Genomic DNA, 17,447 nt, shown 5'->3' with positions numbered 1-17,447 from the left:
CACACAGTTTACTTAGACAACACATAGCTTTCTATCGTGTTCAACCTTTGCCAAAGAAGGAAAGAAAAACATCTCTTGGGACATCTAGGTTATTAGTGATTTTTTTTTTAAATCCTCAGCTTAACAGTGTTTGAAGCTTTCTTGCTGCTGGGGTGTGTGTGGGAGTGTTTTTGCCTTTATTAAACCTGTTTTATGCAGATGTGTCACCTTCTGCATTCTTTAATCTGGTTAGTTACTTGACTTGTTTTGTCCCAACATGTACTGATGTCTTGCAGATAATCCACACCACCAAAAGATGTCACTGTAGCACAGTCAAAGGCCAAACAGGGCCAGTACTCAAGATCCACCTACATATCTACACTCCTAGAAAAGGGAAAAAGAAAAAAGGTTCCTTTTATAGTCATGATTATAGCTTTGCAGAGTGGTTCTACTTGAAACTTTTGGTAAAAGGGAAACTATCTGATGTAAATCGACATAAAACTTTTAATGATTACCTGAGAGAAATACTTTTGGGTGCTTTTCTCAGTATCCACCCATCTGTTTTCTGTAACGCTTATCCTATACAGGTTCGCTAGGAGCCTAGAGCCTATCCCAGGGGACACGGGGCACAACGGAGCCACAGGGCGGCTGTGGTTCAGGTGGTAGACTCCACATGCCGAAGTGTCCTTGGGCAAGACACTGAACCCCAAGTTGCTCCCAATGGCAAGTTAGCACCTTGCACGGCAGCTCTGCTACCAGTGGTGTGTGAGTGTGTGTGTGAATGATACACAGTGTAAAGCACTTTGGATAAAAGTGCTATATAAGTGTGCCATTTACCATTTACCACAAGGCAGGGGAAACCGTGGATGGGGTGCCAACCCATCATAGGGCACAATTGCACACACATTCACACACTATGGACAGTTTAGAGATGCCAATCAGCCTACAGTGGATGTCTTCGGACTTGGGGAGGAAACCGGAGTAATCGGAGGAAACCCTGAAGCACGGGGAGAACATGCAAATGCCATGCACACAGGGTGGAGACAGCAAGTGAATCCCTAACCCTGGAGGTGTGAGGCAAACGTGCTAATCATTAAGCCACCGTGCCCCCTCACTTCTCTCTCTCTCTCATATATATATTTTGTCAAATAGTGTTTTGCCATTTTATCTACATGTCTGTATATAGAAAGGTAAACCGATCGCTATCAAAAAATATATGTAGATGTAAAAAGGGAAAGGAGGCGCTAATTCATTCATCATGAAATAAACTGGATTGAACACTGCTGCCACTCCACGTTAGTGTAAAGTGCTTTATATAGACACCTTTATTATCAGTAAACTGAGCACTTCACGTAAATTCAATCAGAATCGCCATGCTGATGTTATGGAATACACTAGAAACTGAAACAGTAAAATGCTCTATCACGACACTGTAGTGTAAGTGTATTGTTATATTACATGCTTTGTATGAGTTGCTGTGTGTTCTGTAGAATGCAATGATTTAAATGTAATGAATATAAAAAGAAAACAATCAAGGGTACTTTAATGAAGAATTACTGTGTATTAAACCTGCAGTATACAATGGTTTTCTTGGCAGATTGCCACTAGCACAGGGATTGGGTAACCTTTTGCACACAGCTTTAGGAGCATATCTTTCAACAGTTCAGATTAGGCAGTATTAGAATAATTCTACAAAGGTCAGTCCTTTACTGTGTTCACCTCATACTGGTAGAGCAACGAATGCAGAAAAGGTCATGGTCCACAATAATCATATTATTTTTGCTGATTTTTGTCATTTGTCTGTGTGATTGATTTGAACTTGATGTTTGAACCTTTATGTTGGTCTAAGTTTGACCAGCTACATATTCCAGATATGTTACAGCTATCCAGATATATGTTCTTTGATGGTAGTAGTAAAGTGAGAGATTAGTGTGCTTTGCTTTGATGGAGTACCACCATTAGCAAGAGCCATTCAATACAGGCCATTAATTGCCCCTTAATTGTACAAAATGTGAGTGATAAACGGCACCTCAGTAAAAAGGAAGTCTGCTTCTACAATGAGGTTGTGAACTGATTACTCTCTAAACTTGATTATGATCTTTGTTCGTTATAGACCTTATTCTATTCAAGAGATTTTCCTCAGCACAACTTAATATTGATGTATGTTGTAAAATAATAAATCATTCTAAAACCGACTCAGAAAATTCCCTGAAATTCACATAGTGCAGGTTTTAACTCAGGCAAAATTCGGATTACGTGCACTGTCTCTTCCCTACCTTAGGTAGTCTTTGCCCAACCATTTTCCACTGGGCCATTCTGCATGTGGAAAAAATGTTGTGCTTTGATTTCAGGATTGGATTTCATGCATTCACAGTGTAAGAAATGGAAACTGTGTTTGTCTGTGTAGGAAATTCATGATAGTATGAAAGGATGTCTCAATTAGGCTTCAATACTTGCTAAACATTATTTTCACTGTGTGGTTATGAGGGAGTGGCAGAGAGACAGGTGCATACTCTTGGATCCATTCTCTGCTGAGTAGGAGGTCCAGTGCAGCCTGGCACCAGGAAGTGCTCCATGGCACCATCCCAAATCTCCCCAGAAAAAAGTAAATCCACACAGTGCCGTTCTTCCATCAGTGATAGTTAATAATTAGATCAGCAATATGCCACAACAATGGCATACATAGATCTGCCGCTTTCAAATTACATTTGCTTCCTGTCTGAGCCATTAGAGAGGCCGACCAGACCATCTTCAAAAAATCCCTTATTGTTGCTGTTTCGAAGTGCAGACACTTGGATAGAGCAGGATACTGTTCAGACAATTATGCCTAAGCATGCCCAAATATCTCTGAAATGTGGAGATGGTGTTATTTGGCAAAATTGCTGGCAGATCTATAGCATCTTGTAATGTACTGGGATTTTGTACCCTGCGCATAAAGCACATAAAACAGCAAATGAAGAAGATTTGGAGCCACCTGGAGTGAGAGCAGGAGTGAACAATTAAAAATCAATTTGCTGTCAAAAAAGCTTTGCTTTCTAATTAAAACCACATGCAGACAAGTTTCTCTCGCCACTGGCGGACGCAAAGTGCACATTTATTTATCTTCTTCCCCCAGACATGTGTTCCAGTTATTAGCTTGATTTTAATGATTTTTCATTATTCTTGCTTCTTGAGATTTAGAGATTTCAGATGGGACCATTACATAGGAGTTTATATGGATGTAATCATGCACCTAAATGAATTTTAAATGTGACTGATACTGAATTCCTACCAGGTGTCCAATATAACAACTGTGGCTTGATTATCACTCTCATTAGACACTTGCACATGCCATATTAATGATCACTTCTGCTGCTTTCTGCTTTTTTCTTCATTTCCCCCTCACCCTTTTATTCCAGCAGTACCTATTTCTGATTTGTGGTCATTTATATCCAAATTATCATTATCACATCCCTTACAAAGGCTCAGCTGCTCCCACTACTGAGGCTACTTCTGCCATTACTTTACAGTGGCCTTTGAACATTTATTAATAACCTAGACTCTTATCAACTCATCTGCTCATTGCCACTGATGTGCAGAGATAGGACTGAAATAGTAATGAAAGATCTGCTCTTATTCTCCTGCATGATGTAAAAAAAAGATTTTTTTTTAAATAAGGTCAATAGTGTTCAATGGGCTTCTGAGAAATTTATTGCCATTTTTTTAGACACCAAAAGAAGGAATCATTGTGGATTCTGGTTAAGAACAAGTTATTTATTTGATTCTTCACAGTTAAAAGCATGGATACCAAAATGTAGCTATTAGTGAGATATATTTGAAATCATGTTGCCATTTCTATATCTTACTTTTTTTTTTTTTAAAGAATATATCCTTTTCTTCAGGACAAAGAATATTTGAATATTTCATGTTTCTCAAAAGCATCATCTTTTCTCTATGTACACTTGTCTTTAGAGTTCAATAGCAAGACTGTCTTAATGATGCTGAATGGTGTACCACACAAGGCTGCCCTCCTCTGCTCCCAAATGTCCCACAACAACTGGCTTTAATGGCATCCCCTAATTAGAATAATAGTGATTATCTTGAACTTTCAGTATGTAGACCTCTAACCTGTGAAATCTAATTAAGTCTCCTCCACAAACAAATAAAAAAGCATTACTAATCAATCACCCAGAAATAAGATAAATTGGAATAGAGAGGCGAGTGATTGTAGGCTGAGCTGGGGAGATAAGGAAAAGGGAAAACATGTGCAAGTGCTTTCAGTGGAATTTCAAATCGCTGTGTTGCACACATGCTGAGCATCGGGTGTGGCCATTGCTATTTATAAATTCATTCATTTCCAATTTGTTTGTTTGCTAATTTTTATATTCTAGTTTATTTATTTATTTTTACTATGCAACTCTAGAATTTTCAATTAAAGGTCATTATCACAACCATACAACTTTTAACCCGTAAGGTTTCCTATACGCCACACACCCGTTACTGACCCTCTTGCTCTTCTATTGTAATTTTTCCAGAAATTCTAAAGTGTACTTCCTACTATCTCTTGGTTTGGATTTAGGTACAAGAGATGGTATTGCCAACTATGTCTTAATATTAGAAAGCAGCACTCTGGCAGCACAGTACGTGTGACCCTGTAACAATCTGGCGAATTTAACAGTATAGAAAGATATATGGAAAACATCATATTGTAGCTAAAGTAACATGATCAGGTGTATCACATGCCTGTGGGAAAGTAGAGGTTCATTCTAGACACCATGGTTGTACATGTCCTACCTCACAGTCTTGTTATACACATAACATAAGTAGCCCCTTAACTCCACCTCCATATTTAGCATTCAGAACAAAGGTCATGTTGGAATTCAATGCTAAACACCCAGCATCACTAGGTACTACTGTTATCAGCAAAAATCCCTAATAACACAAGGAGAAATGAAATGAGAGTAAATATCTGAACTTCTTTTGCAAAATGGAAACAAGTGTTGCAATTAAAATTTAATGCCCATGCAACTTATCCAGGCACAGTTCACATTTATTTCCAGCTGTCCATCTGGTGCATACTATAGCAGGCTAACGCTGGTACACCTTTATGTTAACAACATAAATAAAGCACCTGGCAGAAAATACAAGAGCTAACTATACCTGTAAGCTAGCTAGTTAAATTAGCTTGCATACACCATCCATTTTCTGTACTGCTTATCCTACACAGGGTTGCAAGGAGCCTAGAGCCTATCCAAGGGGACTCAGGCACAATTGCACACACACTACAGACACTTTAGAGATGCCAATCAGCCTTTGGACTGGGGGAGGAAACCAGAGTACCCAGAGGAACCCCCTGAAGCATGGTGGAGGCAGGACTTGAACTCCCAACCCTAGAGGTGTGAGGCAAATGTGCTAACCATTAAGCCACCATGCCCCCATAGACAAAAACATCATCATTGGGATATTGTTGTGTCCTAATTATGTAGTTAATATCGTGTCCTGTTAGCTAGCAAATGAAAGATTAGCTTGCTACTTAACTAATGTGGATAAAATTCTGGGACTCATGGAGGCGGGGCTTTGTGTACAGGGGAATGAATTGAAGGGGAAGTCAACAAGAAAAGCCATTCAAATTTTATTCGACTTAACTTTCTGACCACTAGAGCTTCAGTTCCACCCACTGCCTCTTTTACTGTCCACCTATTTCCTGGTGTCTACAAACAATTATTCTGAGGAAAAGAGTTTAAATAAAAACATGTATATGGATCCACATCACTTCCTGAGTTCTACTTAAGTTTTACAGTCATTTAATCATTCAAAGTAAAATACGCACACAAATCCATATAAAACAACCCTTGATTTATGCACAGAGAATGATATAGAGCTCACTCATTAGGCTGCTGTGTTCTCTAGTTTACTTTCCAAACTTGCATGGCTGACAGAAGGTTGGGTTCAGGAAGAGAGTGGGACAGGCTGGTGGGCAACAGAAGGAGGACAGTACCGGATGAATGTAGCCCAGACACACAGCACAGCTGACTCGTTTCAATAATTAGGCTTGTGGCTGCTACAGCATCAATTCCGAGACCTTATGCCGGCACCTCCTCCTCTAACGACTCATCTCTCACTCTATTTCAGCTCAGTATGTTTTATTAATAACAGCAGTGGTGCTTCTTGGAATGTCAGGAGCATCACTATAATTGTGTGTGTACTGGAATTATTTGCTATATGCTGGTGTTTTAAAGGAAGGAACTCATTTGTAAGTGTGCTCACTTGCATTCATAATTGCTTGTGTTCATTAGACTAAGTGAAGATAGAGTTAAGAGTGGGAATAAACTGAAGTGATTTCAAGGTTTAGAAAAGAGAAAAACAACAAAAAATAACTGCATTGTGCTAATGATTTATTACTTTAATGAATGTTCCAATTTTGGGTTTGTACAGTGAAAGACGAGCATTTTATAACAATTTTTACAATGATCTGAATGAACTCATAAATTCATCATCTTCCTTTTATTTTACCTTCTTTGGTATTTGATGATTAGTCTTTTTTTTATTATTATGACACATTTTGAAATGTATCCTGTAATATGTTTATTTTCTATTCCATAGTTAATCACTCAATGTCTCATCCTCATCCCTCAATCTCTCCTTATGTGTGCTTTACTCTGCCCCACCAGCCTTGTCTCTGTCTGCCTCATTACTTCACACCTCTCAGCCTCTCCACTCTCTTCCCTCCCATTTCTTTCATCAACTCTCTGCCTCCAGATACATTATATAGATTAAACATTGCACAGGCGCACAGCAGACTATCTCCGACTGCAGCACTTTGTTTTGCTAAATAATTAACAAGCCTGGTGTTGATTTACCATCTAATGTAAAACTTCCACATCCTTCTGGAGGAGAGATGGACAACTGGCTCCTGTCCCTGCCTTGATGGGCCCCCAGAAGCCTCTAGTGTGAACTTGGAACATTAAAATTTAAAGCGATGCATAGGCACTAACCACAGTGGAGCCTTTTGAGCAAACAGAGCAAATTGGCTGGCATTAGACACAGAGAGAAAAGCTTCAGCAGTACAATGATAACACTGTCTTTCTCTAATGAGGTGTTTGTAGAAAAAAATAGGCAATTGTAATTTGGGTTTTCCTTTCCTTTCTTTTCTTGGTAACTGTGTTTCCTCTGAGGTATTGATTTAAACTCTGGCTCTGTAATTAGTGTCCCTTGGAACGTCCCAAAGTTGGCATGTCATTTTAGTTATGTTAATCTGCGTGGATAGTATGATCCTGACACATCCATTGGGACCTCCATACAGGTCATCCATTGCTAAGGATACTATCTGCTTCCCAATTACACTATCCGTTTGAGCTGCTCGCCTGCTGTTCTGCTCCTCGGTCACTATCTCATAATGGGGAGAGCTTTTTTTATGGGAGCTAAATAAACAAGCATACTGGAAAAGGTCCCATTTAATCAGCTTACCCTTTGCTTTGGTGCTGGGTGACAGGATGTCTCTAGGAAGAAGCTGGGCCTGTCAGGGTTCATTTACTAGGACTTGCATTGATGGCTGTAATGACTAACCATCACCTTCCATTCTTCACATTATCTCCACAGTCACATCCAATAGTGGGTCTGGCTCTTCCTTTTTCCTAACACATCCCTAACGCAATTGACTGTATCTACAATAAAATGTGAAAAGCCCTGTATTTGCATGAATGTGGTTATGTCTTATTATAGACAGATGATTATAGACTTATTATAGAATGTCTTATTATATTTCATATATTTTATGCAGTGAAATATATAAATACATTTACTACTCACAGTGATTAATATTGTTATATAATAAACTAATATTAATTCATCATTAATTAAGAGAACACTTGCAGTATAACACTACAGTGACCAGAAGATGGTGTGTCCATTCCTACTCAAGCTCTTAGATATCTACTGGGTGTGACATCCACACAGGATTATTTGTTATACTGGAATTGGGAGAAAAGGAAGATGCCTGAGGCCATTTTTGCTCTTCCTGTTTTGCTTTGGTCTCCTGGTAGTGCCTGAATAGCCTGAGGAGTGTTATGTGGAAGGATATGAAGTTTTGAAGTGGCACATTGATTCAGCAGCTTCAAAGACATCCATTGCAAAGCCACAAAGCCATTACCCAGACTACCTGGTTGCTCTTAATGCAAATAAGGGCCAGCATTGTTAGACCACATCATAGCAGCCTGCTCTTTCAATTCCCTCTCATCAAAAAGCAATGAGAGTGGATCCAACATCATTATTGAGCATTTGTTTGTGTACAAACACATGTGTTTCTGATCAAGTACGCTTGCTACTGAGTATATCTACATCCATGAGCTAGTATGTATGTTTGTGTCCTCATGTGTGTGTGTGTGTGTATGTGTGAAGGTGATAAAACATCAATGGCTCTTTGATGACAAAGGACTGGAAGGTCTCGTTCAGGCTGCTGGTGGCATATAGTGCAGTAGATCAATAGCAGAAGCGGCTAGCTTTAAGGAGCACTCGCCATACTGATGATGATCAGAGCACTGGCGTGACCTCCACCCCTCCCCCAGTGATGAATGGAAAAGCCTGCTCTACACCCGCTGTCACATCACCACCACTCCCTAATTAGGTCTGTTTTCCCTATTAAAGAGCTTGCACACACTAAACACCACTCCTGTTTATTGCAATTAGTTTACCCATTAACTTGCATTTCATAACACTGCTGCTGTCTTGTGTGGAAATGAGTTGAGCGCTGTGTGCATTATGTATGAGGCAGTATTGGGGGGCTGTGAGGAGGAGGATGTAGAAGACTGTTTGGCAAGCCCTTTGAGAACACGCCATCCAAAGTGAACACTTTTCTCCTGACATCTTCCCACAGACATCCAAATGCTCCTGACCACAGTACAAAAAAAAGGAAACTCGTTGTGCTGAGTTTTTCAATACAACATATTGTATTGGTGACCCAAATAACGGGCACTACATTCAGAGGAATATGAGATCATTAGTTCACGCTGGTCCATATGTTAGTTTATTGTATTATTAATTTCAATGGCTCAATATGTCTCTGGTCACATTTACTAGCCTTATAATGCACTGATGAGGTGTAATGAACCCAGTGAGTTGTCATACCGTGCCACATGAGATAATTTTTGGGTCACTGTGTCTCTTAAGGCTTGAGATCATAGTGCAGTGAATCATTTTCAGGTCAGTGGGGCATCACAAGTCGCTATCTCATCTATGATATCATTTCATTTCAACTAACTGGAGTCTAATGGGCTGCATAGTAGCCCAGAGAAAACAATCAGAAATGAAATCTTAAATCTGTACAATTCTTGATATGGATTCATGTCAGAACACAAAAAGGTTGCATCATTTGTGGGGGAAAAAAGTAACAGTCTATCCATAAGAGGCAAATCATGAAGTCCATGGTATATTTGCTCCTTTGCTTTTAATCTGCCCTGTCTAAACCACTTATAGTCCATCTTAGTAACTGCAGATATTTTTCTTCTCTATTATCCCTTGTCTCTCTGTCTGGGGATGTTTGGTCCAGTAACACCATGTCTTGTTCCCAGGTATACTTGCCTTCAAAAAAAAAAAAGAAAAGAAATAAGAAAAAAGAAATGCATGAATAGAAACTCAAGGACTTGAATTTGGAAGATTTTTTTTTTTCTGTAGCTTCTCTGTCTCTCACACACACCCTCTATCCCTCCATGAACTGGCTTTATCATTTCTCTTACAACAGCTGTATTCCAGGCTTAGACAGATCACTGGAGCATTTAGAGAGCAGTAATGATTCCACACCTTCAAGAGAGGCTTGGATAACCTAACACCTGGAGGTAGGATGCAAGCAGTCGTCGGAATAAGCCCTTTCTATTAATGACCCAGAGCTTCATAGCATTCTGGAGCAGAGGCCCCGTCACCTCACATGTCATCCGGCCTAATCATCAATGCAAGCTCTCTCTCGCTAAAAGGCTACCATGTTCCTCCAAATTAGATTTGCGCTGGAGCACTAATTATTTTCTTTTCACATTCCTGCTGTAATGCAACCCTTTTATGCTAATCATTTCCTGAAAAATGAGCAATTACGGTTTGGGTTAAAATGCACGCTGGAGTAAAGGATATACTCTCATGGCCGACAGATAATAATGACGGCAGCCCTGTTCACTGTTCAATTTGTCTCATGATTAAAAATACATTGAGGCACCTGCATAAATAATTCAGGCTTAATGTTGAGTATGAGGGGAAGAGGGGGGAAAAAATATTTTTCCAAATTACTGGGATGTCCTGTTTTATGTAGAGTGCATTCTGTTTGCGCGTTACAGAGTCCCTGGTGTAATTGCAAATAACTGCACTCCTGCTGCGTCTTTCCTGTTGTCCTCTTCCATCTCCACCACAAGCAAATTCTAAATCAGTCCTCATCACCAGCCTAACATATGCAACAGCAACGCCACTGTTGAATTAACAAGGTTAACTCTGCACTGTGTAAAATGAACACAGTAGGATTAGAAAACAACTCTCAAGCCCTCTCCTGTATGCATGAATTGAAAGATAATGTTTTTCTACACCATATCTTTCCACATCTCTATTTCCTCTTCGAAACATCTCACTATGCCCCCCCCCCCCCCCCCCCCCACTGATACTTACATCTTGAGGTCAGATCTATGAAAATATTTTTCCTAATGGTCTCAGGCAATATACAGTATATCATACACTAAAGCTGGAAATTGTATCTGTATCTACCTTCAGGAGATTACTGGAACTCTATGTGGTTAAGACTTGTTGAATAAAATAAGATTCAAATCAAATCTGTAAATGGGCTTTATTCTGAGTATGGATGTGTAGAGTGATGTGGAGTGAGATGAGACATTATGCTGGAGCGGGAAAATCACTGATATAATGCAAAGCATGATCTCTACACTACTCCATAGTGCAGTAGCCACCAAACCTAATTTCCACAAGTCCTTTAATGAACGCATTGAACACCGTGTGGGAAAGTTAAAGCATTTCGTGAGATACATTATGGCACAGAAGTGTGTGTTTGTGTGTGTATGTGTATGTGTGTGTGTGTGTGTGTGTGTGTGTGTAGGAGGATGGGTAGGTGGGGGAAAATGTAGCCACCTGGATCACTACAATATCAGACTGTTAGGAAAGGCATATTAGTCCCCTGCAGAGAAAACATCATTCCGAATCCATTGGCAAGGCTTTAATTGTAATGGAAATGAGATTTGTGCACGCGAGGAGCTGGTACGGTGGCATTGTGCTACTGTCAGATCTCCTGACGAGTTAATGCGCGGTCTCCACGGAGCGGGAGCCTGTGATGAGCTGCAGCAGCCAACAATGCCTTCAGAGCCCCAATACAGCCATACAAACTGCTAGAGAGGAGAGCCACGCATTCTGACACTACTCTACTACTTTTGACACTGACACAATCTCTGTCATTCTGTCAGTCTGTCTCTTTCCTGACTGTAAACGTATTGGACTCTGTACAGAGCATATGCATCTTTTTACTCAGCACCTGATTAATTACCCCTGTTGTTACATGGCTTTATTGCAATGATTAATTCAGTGTTGCCCTACACTGCTCTCTTACCTACTACTTAAGATTACTTATTGTACTGAACACCAGCATGTGGGTAGAGCAATTATATAAGGCATTATGGTGAGTGCAAAAGGGTAACAATAATCAATGCAGGACACAGAGGAGACTTGAGATATTGCTCATTATAAATGAGCCGGGGCTGTTTTGTGTCACAGCCTCCCCAGAGATTGCCAATAATCAAAGAACAAGCAAATGTGTGTCCACACCACACAGGAAACTTCTATCTGTGTTACTAATTGGGACATTTGCTGTAGAACGTTGGACAATGCATTCGTAGAGGACTTCAATCTCTATAATCTTCTAAATGACGCTTTAGTACCAGTGTCACCTACTGTGTTAATACTCTTATTCAAGATTAATTCTATAAATTAATTAGGTATAATTGACTATGTTTACATGCACATCGAAATCCGTTTAAGGTCTATATTCAGGTTGCAGCCATATTCTGAATACAATGTTTATATGAGTACAGGCATCAGAATCTTCTTGTATACAGGGCTGTTGTAAGTATGCCTGAGTTGCCATTCCTAAATACCTAGCCTACAACTAAGCATCTGTTGTGGACTGAGCATGCACATTTATAATAATTACAGCACAGTGAAATTCTTTTCTTCACATACCCCAGTATGTTAGGAAGTTGGGGTCAGAGCACTGGGTCAGCCATGATACAGTTCCCCTGGAGCAGTGAGGGTTAAGGGCCTCACTCAAGGGCCCAACAGTGGCAGCTTGCCAATGCTGGGGCTTGAACCCCCAACCTTCCAAATCAGTAACCCAGACCTTGGCAGTGCTGGGGCTTGAACCCCTGTCTTTCTGAGCAGTAAACTAGAGCCTTAACCACGAAGCCAGCACTGCCCCATATTAATGTGATATTAATTGGAATTTGGCATTATTTGAATTAGTATTGAGTCATGTAAACACCGCAATCTTATTGCACGATTCAGATTAAGAAAATATTCTTATTCCCCAAATTCTGGTTCCCACCCCTGGAATATGCCTGTTTTAATCGGAAATGTGTTGCATGTAAACACCTCGTTCAGAAAATCCACTGAAAGGAGATGTATGCGCATGCTCAGTCTGCAGGGAATTGTGGGTGCTAACAGATGCTTAGCTGTAGGCTAGGTATTTAGGAATGGCAACTCAGTCATACTTACAACAGCCCCGTATACTGTAATTTTCTGATGCCTCTAGGCATATAAACATCGTATTCAGAATATTGCTGCAACCCGAATATAAACCTTAAACGGAATATGATGTGCATGTAAATGTAGTCAGTGATATATTTAAATTTTCTTCATTACATTCAAAGGTATGAGAGCTAAAATCCAATGCTCTCTCTGTGCATGTTTCCGGTGGTGCAGTTTACAACATGTTGCTGCATTAATCTTTAAATACTGCTGAATGAATATAGGCTGCATAATCTTTTCAGCAGAGCCCCCACACCACACCCACACCTCACTCTCTCATGGCATAGAAGAGGAGGAGACCAGACAATATCAGGGGATTAGCACTGACCTTTGTAGTTCTGACATTCACCAATTTTACTTAATTAACGCCAAGCAGCCTGGCTCTGACCTTTTGTCATGTGAGCTGTCACTGGAAACCTTTCTGTTGACTTGAATAGCAATGCTATTTGTTAAAATAATCAGCTGGACTGGCCTGTACAACTTCCCCAGCCTGGTCCACACAATGCACCGTGACCGTTATGAGAAAGCTCATTCACAGAATACCACAGGGAACCAGAATGCTGACAAATATCATCTCCCTTCATTAACCATTATACTCATTGACTCGAGAGAGGACAATATTTACCTATGGGTTTACATCTTCCTGGTGACAGAAAAGAACATTCTGAAATGATTGGTGCAGAGCTGTTAGGGTGTGTGTGTGTGTGTGTGTGTGTGTGTGTGTGTGTGTGTGTGTGTGTGTGTGTGTGTGTGTGTGTGTGTGTGTGTGTGTGTCCATCCACGTGTGAGATGATCATCACCAATCGTGCGATGCAATTGTCTTCCTGACTGATTTCATTTTGTGCGCCGCTATGCTGAAAGTAGGGCAGCTTATAGCCAAATACATCCAGCGTGCTCTGCAGTAGGATTTCAATTAAGTCTGTTAAATACAGTTTGAAATCGCCGATCATGTCACCATTGTTCACGGAACTGTAAGATTGCAGAGACATTTTTTGGTTTTAGTGTTGAGGAACCAAGCCTTGCTGGGTAATGTTCTGTGTAAGCAAGGGAAATGGCATTGTTAAGGAGAGCTCATGTAACGGTAATATCCTGTCTAAATTGAATTTGGAGAACAATCAGAGCCATTAGGCCCCACACTGAGTGAGATGGAGACAGATAGTGCCATGTGCTTCTTAAAAGAGTAATGCTTTCCCTGCACTGAAACATCAGATTGGCTTTAATGTTGTTAATACATAAGCATGGAGGGGACATGGAAGGTTCTCCTGTGGTTTCAGATTTGTAGACATGTGGATAATAATATATGTGGACAGGGCTGTTGTTAAGCCACCCCCCCAAGTCCCACCCCTTAAAAATGTACATGATTAGTTTAAATCGTCAATAGTTTTAGCTCATTCATTCTTCAGTATTCAACCATGGCATCATATCTCCTAATTCAGAATTTACTAGGGATGTAGGGTGCTAGGACCTCGGGGACGCTACTGCTGCTGCTCTAATCCAGCTTGCCTTGGTTGTACTTCTGTACTCGCTTGAATAAATGTTGCCTAAAGCTTATTAAGGTAAACATTAGACTGAAATTACCATCATACTGCAGATCGCACTCATTCTTCCTTACAATCTTACAAACAGAAATGATCATGCACAAACTCTGAAAACTATTCTACCAGTTAGTATAGAGATAAGTGTACAGAATAGCACAAACTTCAGGTTGTGGCCGTATAAGGAAAAAAATTATATTAGAAAAATACTTCTTTTTTTTTTTTTTTTAAAGTACCTGGAGCAAAATAATTTTTTTTTCTTTACAAATATCTCCAGCAAGAGTGGATGAATCTTGCTTTTTTTGCTTATTTATTTTTTATTTTTTATTTTTACACTTGGACACAATGAAGTCACATTTGCGTGTGTGCATTTAGAGAAAACAAATTTGTTACAATTCTGCCACTTCTCCCCTACTAGGCTGCAAACAAGGTGAATAGGAAGCCCTTTGGGGTCTGTCCTAACTAGAATAAGGTGAATTTCCTAATTAATTAGTGATTAGAAAATGTTACTATGGATAAATAAATAAAAATAAATCCTTTTTGTTGTTAAAATGCTGTTTAAAACTGTTTAAATTGGTGGCTTCTAACATTTGCCAGAAAAAAAAAACCCATGCAGAAAAGTGAAATTCTCCATGGGTTTTTAAGTAAAGCATGGTTGCTTGGTTAAAAGCGATAACATAGAGTATCATGGGTAAATCAGTGTTATAGGGAAGGATCACTGTAAATTGGTAGAAGGTTATTCTGACTGATCACCTAATACTGATTGTGACTGATATCCACAAGGTATGAAGGCTCCCTGAAAAATAATGCAAATCATATGCTATGGCCTTCACAATCACCAGAACTCAGCTGAACACCTGAACACGTGAGATTTTGGACCAATTGTTAGACAGCACTCTCCACCACCATCATCAAAACAACTGAGGGAATATCTTTTGGAAGAATGGTGTTTCTTCCCACAGTACTGTGCCAGTGATCTATGCTAATGTGTGTTAAAGCTGTTATGATGGCTCATGGTGGCCCAACACCTTAATTTGTAATCTGTTTCTCTTTAGTATTTTGAAATAATAAGTGTAAGGCCACTTAGGTAAGAAGATTTGAAATGATTGATCCCTCATTAATCTGTGAGTTCTTGTAAATAATAATAATAATAATAATAATAATAATATATTACTAACGGGCAAGAACAGGGAGAGAGAGTAGCTGAAAGTAACTGACAATAGTGAAGGAATAGGCGTGATGGACGTTTCTGGTCAAGAAAAAAAGTGAGTGGGAGTTGTTTAAGTTTTCAGTTAAAATGAATACTGAATTTGATAACAGACCTTGTGAGCAAAATCACTCTTTTTCTGATTGCATGAACCTATATGTATCCTTCTAATACTACATTATATAGGTTATCCCATTGGATATATTTATAGGTACTATTTGTAGGTTAAATCAATATCTATTCTTTTTAGCATTTCAATTTGATTGGAATCTATGATGAATGAAAACATGTTGAATCTGATGACTGCAAAAGTTGGGATAGTCGACTGTTCACCACTGTGTAATATCACCTTTTCTTTTAATAACACTTGTTAAGCGTTTGGGTGCTGAGTGAAGACACCGGCTGGTTAAGTTTAGCAAGTGGAATTTTCCCCTGTTCATCCATTATGCATTTCTTCAGCTGCGCAACTGTACAGGGCCTTCGTTACCTTATTTTGCACTTCATAATGTGCCACACATTCTCAATCAGAGACAGGTCAGGACTGCAGGCAGGCCATTCTACCACCCGCACTCTGTTTACGCAACCATGCGCTTGTAATCTGGGTAGAATGTGGTTTGGCGTTGTCCTGCTCTGGATGGCAGCATATGTTGCTCCAAAATGTGTACATATCTTTTTGTATTAATGATGCCCTCACAGATATGAAGGTTACCCATGCCATGTGCCCTGACACACCCCCATACCATGACAGACGCTGGATTTTGGACATGACGCTGATAACAGCTTTGAGGGTCCATTTCCTCTTTGGCCTGGAGAACACAACGGCTGTTTTGTCCAAAAACTATTTGAAATGTTGACTCGTTGGACCACAAAACACGATTCCGCTGTGCTACTGTCCATCTTAGATGACAGCGAGTCCAGAGAAGTCGGCGGTGCTTCAGGACAGTGTTGATGTCTGGCTTCTGCTTTGCATAATAAAGGCTTAACTTGCATCTGTGGATGCAGCGGCGAATGGTGTTGACTGACGAAGGTTTACCAAAGTATTCCTGAGCCTTTGTCAGGATATCCATTACAGACTCATGACGGTTTTTAAGACAGTGACGTCTGAGGGATTGGAGATCACGCACATTCAGTAGTGGTTTTCGGCCTTGCCCTATACGCACCGAGATTTGACCAGATTCCTTAAATCTTTTAATTATATTGTGCACTGTAGAAGATGAATTGCCTAAAATCCTACCAATTTGCCTTTGGGGAATGTTGTTCTCAAAGAGTTGGATTATTCGCTGACGCATCTGTTGGCAGATTGGCGAGCCTCGACCCATCCTTACTCTTGAAGGACTAGGCCTTTTTTGCTGTTAGTCCTAAATTGCCCCAGTCCCAACCTTTTTTGGAACGTGGTCCATGCATCAATTTCAAAATAAACGTTTACCTTCAAAAAAACTATACAGTTGACTAGCTAGAACACCATATTCCTTGTCTTTATAGGTTTTTTGTTTAAATACAAGTCAAAGTACATTTACAAATCTTTGTTTGGTACAGATACAGATGCAGATACAGATACAGGTACAGATACAGATACAGGTACAGATACAGATACAGGTACAGATACAGGTACAGATACAGGTGCAGATACAAGTACAGATACAGGTGCAGATACAGATACAGACACAGGTACAGATACAGGTACAGATACAGATACAGGTACAGATACAGATACAGGTACAGGTACAGATACAGATACAGGTACAGATACAGGTGCAGATACAGGTACAGATACAGATACAGGTACAGATACAGGTGCAGATACAGATACAGATGCAGATACAGATACAGGTACAGATACAGGTACAGATACAGATACAGGTACAGATACAGGTGCAGATACAGATACAGACACAGGTGCAGATACAGGTACAGATGCAGGTACAGATGCAGGTGCAGATACAGGTACAGCTACAGGTACAGATACAGAT

The sequence above is a fragment of the Ictalurus punctatus genome, chromosome 1 (assembly GCF_001660625.3).
Source record: "Ictalurus punctatus breed USDA103 chromosome 1, Coco_2.0, whole genome shotgun sequence".
In the NCBI taxonomy this organism is placed as follows: Eukaryota; Metazoa; Chordata; class Actinopteri; order Siluriformes; family Ictaluridae; genus Ictalurus; species Ictalurus punctatus.
This window is presented reverse-complemented; position numbering follows the sequence as displayed.